Genomic DNA, 8550 nt, shown 5'->3' on the forward strand with positions numbered 1-8550 from the left:
ATTCTTGGAACATATAATTATTTCATTTTCACCATTAAAACTGCTAAGAATATCAATGCTTAAATTTTAAAAATCAGCTGCTCATTGTTATAACAGCAGTAAGTCATCTTACATTGGTCAATTTTAAGGAACTATTTCAATTATATTTTAATGACTCTTGAATTTTGTTTTAGTATAAAAATCTATAAATTTATGAGTCAACTTATTTGAAACTTAAAAGAGTTGGTTTTTAAAATAAAATCATCAAAATGGGACAATAAATTTTGATCATTATTTCTAATTCTTTATGATTATATTATTGATATTACAAATATGGCTAGTCACACAAAAGATTCCAAGTACATTTCAACCTTAATATGAACATGAAAGGAAAACTGTAAAAAGGCAAAGACTGATCATCTATAGATGCAAGTAGTTGTGATAAATGGCTGTAAAATTGTAATTGGGATATTTATTTGCAGATGTGAAAAACATAAATTCTCTTTTGTTGAGGGACTGAAAGAGTAACTTTTGTACTTAGCACATCAAAGTTCAGAGCTCACTGAGGCTTCAGGGACTTTCTCATTCAGTGTCTTGGTTTTCTAGACAATGATGGGAAAATTGAGTTACAGAAGTTGTACTAATATTTATTGGAAGGCTTAAATTTAGAAAGTACATTTTTTGACTTTTAAATAAGCTTTGAAAAAATACTTAAATTACATATTCCTGTATAACATATTTACTCTGGCCTTATCTTGACCTCATTGTTTTCAGGTCAACTTCACACTGACTTACCACTTACCACTAGGTCAAACTATTTTGTCTGTGACACTAGTGGAAATCTTATCCACAGGGATAGCTTATATCTCCCTCCTTTTCTTTCCTTTCCCCTCCCCTCCCCTCCCCTCCTGCCTCCCTGCCTCCCTGCCTGCCTGCCTTCCTTCCTTCCTTCCTCCCTCTCTTCCCCTCTCTCTCCATTCCTTCTTCCCTTATTCCTTTCCCTTCCCTTCCTTTTCCTTCACTCCCTTCTAAAATAAACTCATAATCTCTTTCTTCTTTTCAAAGCTTTCTTCTTTTATAGAAAGGACTGTGATATGTAGATAGGACTGTAAATCTACATGCCCTATCAGGACAATGCCATATTATCTTCTAATTCAATTAGATGTAAATTCTAACAAAATTTTGCAATTTAAATGGTTAATAAACATGAGTGCTTTACCAAACTTATCTGTTATTAAGGTTGATTCAAGTGAAAACTTTCTAATTTTAAAGTTTTCTTACTGTCTATACATTAGCAATGATGTTGAAATTTTAGAAACAGGGATTCATGTACATTAATAGTCCTTTTAGTTGCCTTATCTTTTCTGTTCAAATGTTGATGTGTCATTTCATGAAAAATGTTAATAAGTGTCAAACAACTGGTTGATGGAGAACAAATGATGACTTTAACCCAAAAGGAGCACCTTAGTGAGATTGGCCCCTCAATACATTATATCCTGTCCCCACAAGATGGCAGCCATGCTTGATGTAGATTTAATCAGCTTACTTTTTGAATGTCTCAACTCTTAACAGTTTACAAGGATATTATTAGCTCATACTAATCAAATAGCTATAATGAAGCAAATTTTATATTGTAAGTTATTGTTTTGGTAACTTGAATTTCTGAAGTTTTATTTCTTCTGGTTCTCCTAAAATTTTCATATAGAAGTAACAGATTTCTATTAGAAGGCTCCAATAAATATCTGTTTTTCATATTTTCTCTAGTTTGATCACTTGCTTAGGAATTAAAGACCTATAGAACAACCTTTAATAATATTCCACTCACTCCTGAGTTAAAGGATGATTAGAAAACTGAGACATTATTTTGTGATTCAAATTTCTGGTATAAATATTAACGTTTCAAATATGAGTTAATATAACTATTTGCTTTTATAAACAATACATGTCTTATATATCTTGAAATAAGAAATTACACTTTGCCATGGGAAACAAATTTTCTGTCAATTATATCATTGATTTTTTCATGTGGCATAATAGTTGAGGGAAATGTCTGAGTATATCAAAAGCCAAAAACAATTGTTTTATGTCAACTATAGTGAACATTAGCATTTTAAATCTTAAAAAATCAAATTTTATTTTCTCATAATTAACTTTTATTTTTGACATTTTTTGTAACATACTTGTCTAGACACATAAGTGGCTCAGTATAGAGTATACTTGTGGAGTATGCCGCAGATAAACTGTACATTTTGGTATAAAATATATTGTATTTTATAGTAGCACAAATCATGAAGAAAGTGTAAATAGAGAAACAAAAGCTTGATTAATATATATATATATATAAAATATATCTATAAATTGACTTTGAATATTTTAAAGGAGTCATAGAATTTATAAAAATTTCATTTCTTAGTGGGTAGCTAAAAATTTTATTTAGAATTAAACACAATAGATTCCTTATTCCTCATTGGTTCTGCAAATTGGTGGTAAATTTAAGTATTTAACAGATTATCAATAAATGAATGAATTAATGAGTGCAGGAAAGGATAAAATGAAAATTTTAAAATATTGTGGAATATTACCGATGCGGCATAATACAAAATCATCTTAATTCCAAAATCAACAGATAACTGAGGTATCAAAGTTTTCTATTCATAAGATTATTTTGCCTATTTATCAGGCCCATAGTTTACAACACAAATAGAGGTTATTCATTTGGTCTAGAACACATGGAAGATATTTTCAAAGGGTTCTTTGGAATATGTCAATAAAAGTTCTCTCAGCAATAGAAGCCAAAATATGAATCTCTGCCCAAATTTAACTTGAACTATTTTTGTATGGTTTATGTGAGTAAAGAGAATGCTGAGTTGGGGGTGGTTAGACACTAAATTTATGGTTAGATTTCACAGAATTTACCTAATGTTTGTTAATATAAAATTACATTGTCAACATTTTGTTTGCTCTCCTTTTTCTAAGCTTTGCCGCTTTTTCACATCTTTTTTTAATTTCATCAAGAGAGTTCAACCATAAAGAATTCAACACAACAAAATCAAAATTGTTAAAATAAGACAATATTTGAACGTTTTTAAATGCCAATGTGTTTTAAAAATATCTAAACTAGCACTTCCCACATTGAGCTCTATGGAATACTTTTCATGGGAAAAATTTAAAAAAAAAAAAAAAAAAAAAAAAAAAAAAAAAAGGAGGTTTAGTGGTCACATAAGATTGTAAAATGCTAAATAGATATTTTCTTCTCTTACAGATCCACAGTGCAAATTAATATATTAAAAGTCAAGGGAAGTCTACTAGGAAAGAAATCATTAACCTGTATTTAACCCAGTATATCCCAAATGTTTTTAGCCCTCAATTTCCCTTTCTATAATACATACTGATCACTCTCTGTCACACTGTTGCGATGCACTTTCTGAATTCCAAAAGTAAAATTATTATTTTTGTTGTTGTTGTTGTTAATTTCTCATCTTGCTTTTTGATATTTGTATTAGCCAGATCACAAATCTGTATGCTGGAATATCATATCCGGAGAGAAATTCTGGTTTGTGCTACAATAGAAATTTCTAATCTCCATTTTGAACTTCTACGATGGAAGAAAGATATATCACTAAGCAATAAATATGGTTTCATTTTAAAATGTTTTATAGATTTTTGCTTATGGTCAGGATATAAAAATTTAAAAACACTGTTGTGATCCTAACAATGAGAAAATACTGGATGATATATAAAAACATTACTTATCTTAAACCCATCAGACCGCTGATGTAGTGAGACAACAAAGTAAACTGAGTTCCAAGGAGTAGCAAGCACCTTGGATGTGAGACAGGACATTAAAATTGTTTCATTTTAGCAGGGCACAAAAGGGGCTGCCGTAGAAGCAGATAAGAAAAAAGCAACCCAAATTTTAATGAATTCCTAAAAGCTTAATGTGAATTACAAAAAAAAAGTAAAATACCTGGGAACACAAACACAGGACATTTTCATTCAATTATAAGCTAGTCTATAGATCTTCATAGGTGTTCAGGGAAAGAATGAGGACCAGGGAGGATCGCTAAATGCTAAAGGCATGATGGGGGTGGAATAGCTTCAGACTATAGTCCGCTTTCCTGCACCCTTGTCTGTAGGTAGAAAAAAGCTTTAACTGATTAGGGAGAAGCAACAAACTGTCTTCTCCTCAGGTCCCAGGCAAAGATCCAATGCTCTGTGGATCAAAGCAAAATTCATCAGCTTCTGGAGAAGTGTTAGTGAACCTTCCTTTCTGATATCAAGAAAGATCACTGTTTTGGGGAGAAGAAATGAATCAAAATTATCTTCTCCTGGAGAAGGAATATGAAAACTTTTATGGGTCAGTATACTATGACGATATAAAGCAGAGATATACTCTTGCTGGGGGCAAAGAGGGGAAAAAAATATCTCTCCTGTTTCAGATCCTTCAGAGATACAAGACTGAATATAGTTCTCTTGGGGAGGAGAGAGACAAGAATATTAATAAAACCCTATTCCTGATACTCAGGCACATAGATGTTGTCTAAGACTGAATTTGCACCTGAAGAACCAAAAGTTTGCTTCCTACCTCCATACTGAGTTTATGATTGAATAAAAAGCAACTGCAGTCTACTTAGAGAGGAAGGAATATGGAAATAGAGACCCTCTATTTGGCACAGTCATGCAATGGATTCTGAAAGTGAGGGAGCACAAACACTGATTAAAAACTTCCAACACCACAGTCCTCAATCATGTGGTTCAACCAGCCCACACTGAAAAAATTAGAAGACTGGCTGGCAATGAGGGTGAATATATCAAAAACAAAGCCCAAACAGAACTCAATTATTTACTACCACCCTAAGAGAAGAAGAGTTGTATACATTTCTGGCTATGAATGCTCTTCACCTCAGTCTTTATTGTTCTTCAACTCACAATGTTTACCATTTACTCAAAAATTATAAGACAAACAAAACAGCAAGAAGAAAAAGCCATTTTCCAGAGCTAAAACAATCAATAGAAGGAGTTTGAACTATTAGTCAGATGTTAAAACTATCAGTCAGGGGATTTATAAAATCTATGATTTAATATGTTAAATGATACAGTGGTAAAGATTAAGAACATAAATAAAAAGACAAGGATTTCAACAAAAAGATGAAATCTATTAAAATGAATCAAACAAAAATTCCTGAAATTTAAAACAACAAACTATGATATTTAAATTGAAGAATTACTTTGAGAGGCTTGTCATGCCTGAGGAAGAAATTTGTGAAATTTAAAGTGGGTTGATAAAAACTCTACAAAATAAAACCCAAATATAATTTTTTTAAAAGCTCACCTGAGTATATAGGAGCTTTGCGAAAATATCAAATAGCCAGACATGTGTGCATACTTTGATTCATAGAGTAAAGAAGAGAATGAGAGAGAAGAAATACCAGAAATTTTATAATGGAGGATAAGTTTCCAAATTTATAAACAAGAAACCAGAGATCCACAAAGCTCAAATCATTTCAAGCAGGATTTTTGAAAAATACAAAAACAAAAAGACTTTGGACGACTGTGTGGGAAGGCATGATTGATTTTGAAATGTGAGGACATGATATTTGAGAGGGACCGGGCAGAATGATATGGTTTGGCTGTGTCCCCACCCAACTCTCATTAGGATTGTAGCTCCCATAATCCCCACGTGTCATGGGAGGAGCCTGGTGGGAGGTAATTGAATCATTGGTTGGGTTTTTCCTGTGCTGTTCTTGTGAGAGAGATTAAGTCTCAAAAGATGTGAGGATTCCTTTGCTCCTCTTTTGCCTTCTGCCTTGATTTTGAGGCCTCCCCAGCCATGTGAAACTGTGAGAACATTAAACCTCTCTTTCCTTTGGAACTTACCCAGTCTTGGATATGTCTTTATTAGCCGCATGATAATGGACTGATACACCAGAAATCCACAAAGTTCAGAAAATTTCAAGCAGGAAATTTTAAGAATAGAAAAAAACAAACAAAAAGCACCTAAACACATCATAGTTAAATTTTGAAAAAACAAAAATGAAGAGCCAATTTTAAGAGCAACCAGAGAAAAAATGAAATGCTGCATTACAGGCATAAAGATAAGAATTAGAGAATATTGCCAATCACAAACTATGCAAGGTAGAAGACAATGGAGTGACATCTATAAGGTGCTAAAAGGAAAAAGAAATTCACCAATTATAACATTAAACCCGGCAAAAAAAGTCTTTCGTAGAAGAAGATAACATGAAGGCTTTGCAGAAATTCAAAAGCTAACAGAATGTATGTCCAAAAAACTGACACTACAAAAGATATTAAAGGTAGATCTATCCATCAAATATGTATAATATCAAATGAAAATTTGAATTTACAGAAAGAAATGAAAAGCACTAGAAATAGTAAAATAGAAAAGGAATATAAATTACACATATTTTCTCTTTTGTAATCATTTGAGAATACAATTGACTGCTTAAAGTAAAAAAAAAAATGCAAGGCATTGAAGATTTATAACCATTGTTGAAGTGTTTTTATGACAAAAACAGCACAGAAGATATGAGAGAGAAAATGACAACATAATGTGTAAGGTAATTACACTATAAACTAAGTAGTACAATATTATTCCAGGGTATACTGTGATAACTTAAGGTGTATATTATAAAACAAGAGCAAACAAAAATATATACCATGAATAATCTAAAATGGAGATAAAATAGAAGAATAAAAATATTCATTTAAACAAAAAATGTGAGAAAACAGAGAAAAATAACAAATGAGCTGATGTGGCAGGGTGGAAAAAAAATTAATCTAATCACATCAATAATTACATTAAACATAAATGATCTGAACATTTTAATAAAAAGTCTGAAGTTGTCAGATTGGATAAAAATGTAAGACCCAACTGTATGCTGTATATGTGAAATCCACTTTATTTTATTTTTATTTTTAATTTTTTGAGACGGAGTCTCTCTCTGTCGCCCGGGCTGGAGTGCAGTGGCCGGATCTCAGCTCACTGGAAGCTCCACCTCCCGGGTTTACGCCATTCTCCTGCCTCAGCCTCCTGAATAGCTGGGACTACAGGCGGCCGCCACCTCGCCCGCTAGTTTTTTGTATTTTTTAGTAGATACGGGGTTTCACCGTGTTAGCCAGGATGGTCTCGATCTCCTGACCTCGTGATCTGCCCGTCTTGGCTTCCCAAAGTGCTGAGATTACAGGCTTGGGCCACCGTGCCCGGCCTGTGAAATCCACTTTAAATATGTAAATATGAATATGTTAAAAATAAAAGGATCAAAAAATATATATCATGCAAAGATGAATCAAAAGAATGCTGGAATGACTATACTAGTACCAGAAAGAGTAGACATCAGAACAAACTTGTTTACTAGTGATAAATAACACTACAGGAAAATAAAGGATTCTTTAAAAAGACACAGCAAATATAAGTTTATATGAATCTCACAAGACATTATAACACATAAACAGAAAATGATATTCCTATAAAGTTCCATGTTTTGATATGTTGTTTTTGTTTTCTTTCATTTTGAGATTTTTTTAAATTCCAAATTTTATGTATTTATTTATTTGGATACAGAGTCTTGCTCTGTCACCCAGAGTGGAGTGCAGTGGCGAGATCTTGGCTCAGTGCAACCTCCGCCTCCTGGGTTCAAGCGATTCTCCAGCCTCATCCTCCTGAGTAGCTGGGGTTACGGGCATGCGCCACCATGCCTGGCTAATTTTTATTTTTGTTTTTATTTTTTGTATTTCTAGTAGAGATGGGTTTTGCCATGTTGGCCAGGCTGGTCTCGAACTCCTGACCCCAGGTGATCCACCTGCCCTAGTCTCCCAAGGTGCTGGGATTATAGGCATGAGCCACAGTACCCAGCCTAAATTCCTTTTTGATTTCCTCTTTGACATAGTGGTTGTTCAAGAGTGTGTTATGTAATTTTTCTGCATGCATTAATTTTCCCATTGTCTTACTGTTATTGATTTCTAGATTCATTCCATTGGGATCAGAAATTATTTGTACAATTGTGATCTTAAATTTGGTAAGACTTGTTTGTGGCCTAACATGTAATCTATCCTGGAGAATGTTCCATGTGCACACACGAAGAATGTATATTCTTCAGCTATTGGTGGAGAAGTTATGTATACGTCTGTTGAGTTCATTAGGTCTAAAGTTTTGTGCAAGTCTGCTTTTTGTTTTACTGATTTTTGTCTGTATGTTCTATCTATTATTGAAGGTGGGATATTGAAATCTACATCTATTATATTGCTGTCAATTTCTCCTTTCAAATCTGTCAATATTTGTTTTATATAGTTAGGTGATCAATTGCACATTTATGGGATATTGGAAAAGCAGTAATGGGAGAAGTTTAACCCAAACAATCTAAATTTACATCTCAAGGAAATCAAAAGTATAAACAGACCAAACCCTACTTTAGCAGAAGGAATAAAATAATAAAGATGAAAGTAGATATAAGTCAAATAGAGAATAGAAAAGGTATAGAATAAATCGACAAAATCGAGTTGCTTTTTTGAAAATAAAAACAAAATCGACAGATATTTGGATAGACTACCAAA

The sequence above is a fragment of the Macaca thibetana genome, chromosome 5, assembly GCF_024542745.1.
Source record: "Macaca thibetana thibetana isolate TM-01 chromosome 5, ASM2454274v1, whole genome shotgun sequence".
In the NCBI taxonomy this organism is placed as follows: domain Eukaryota; kingdom Metazoa; phylum Chordata; class Mammalia; order Primates; family Cercopithecidae; genus Macaca; species Macaca thibetana.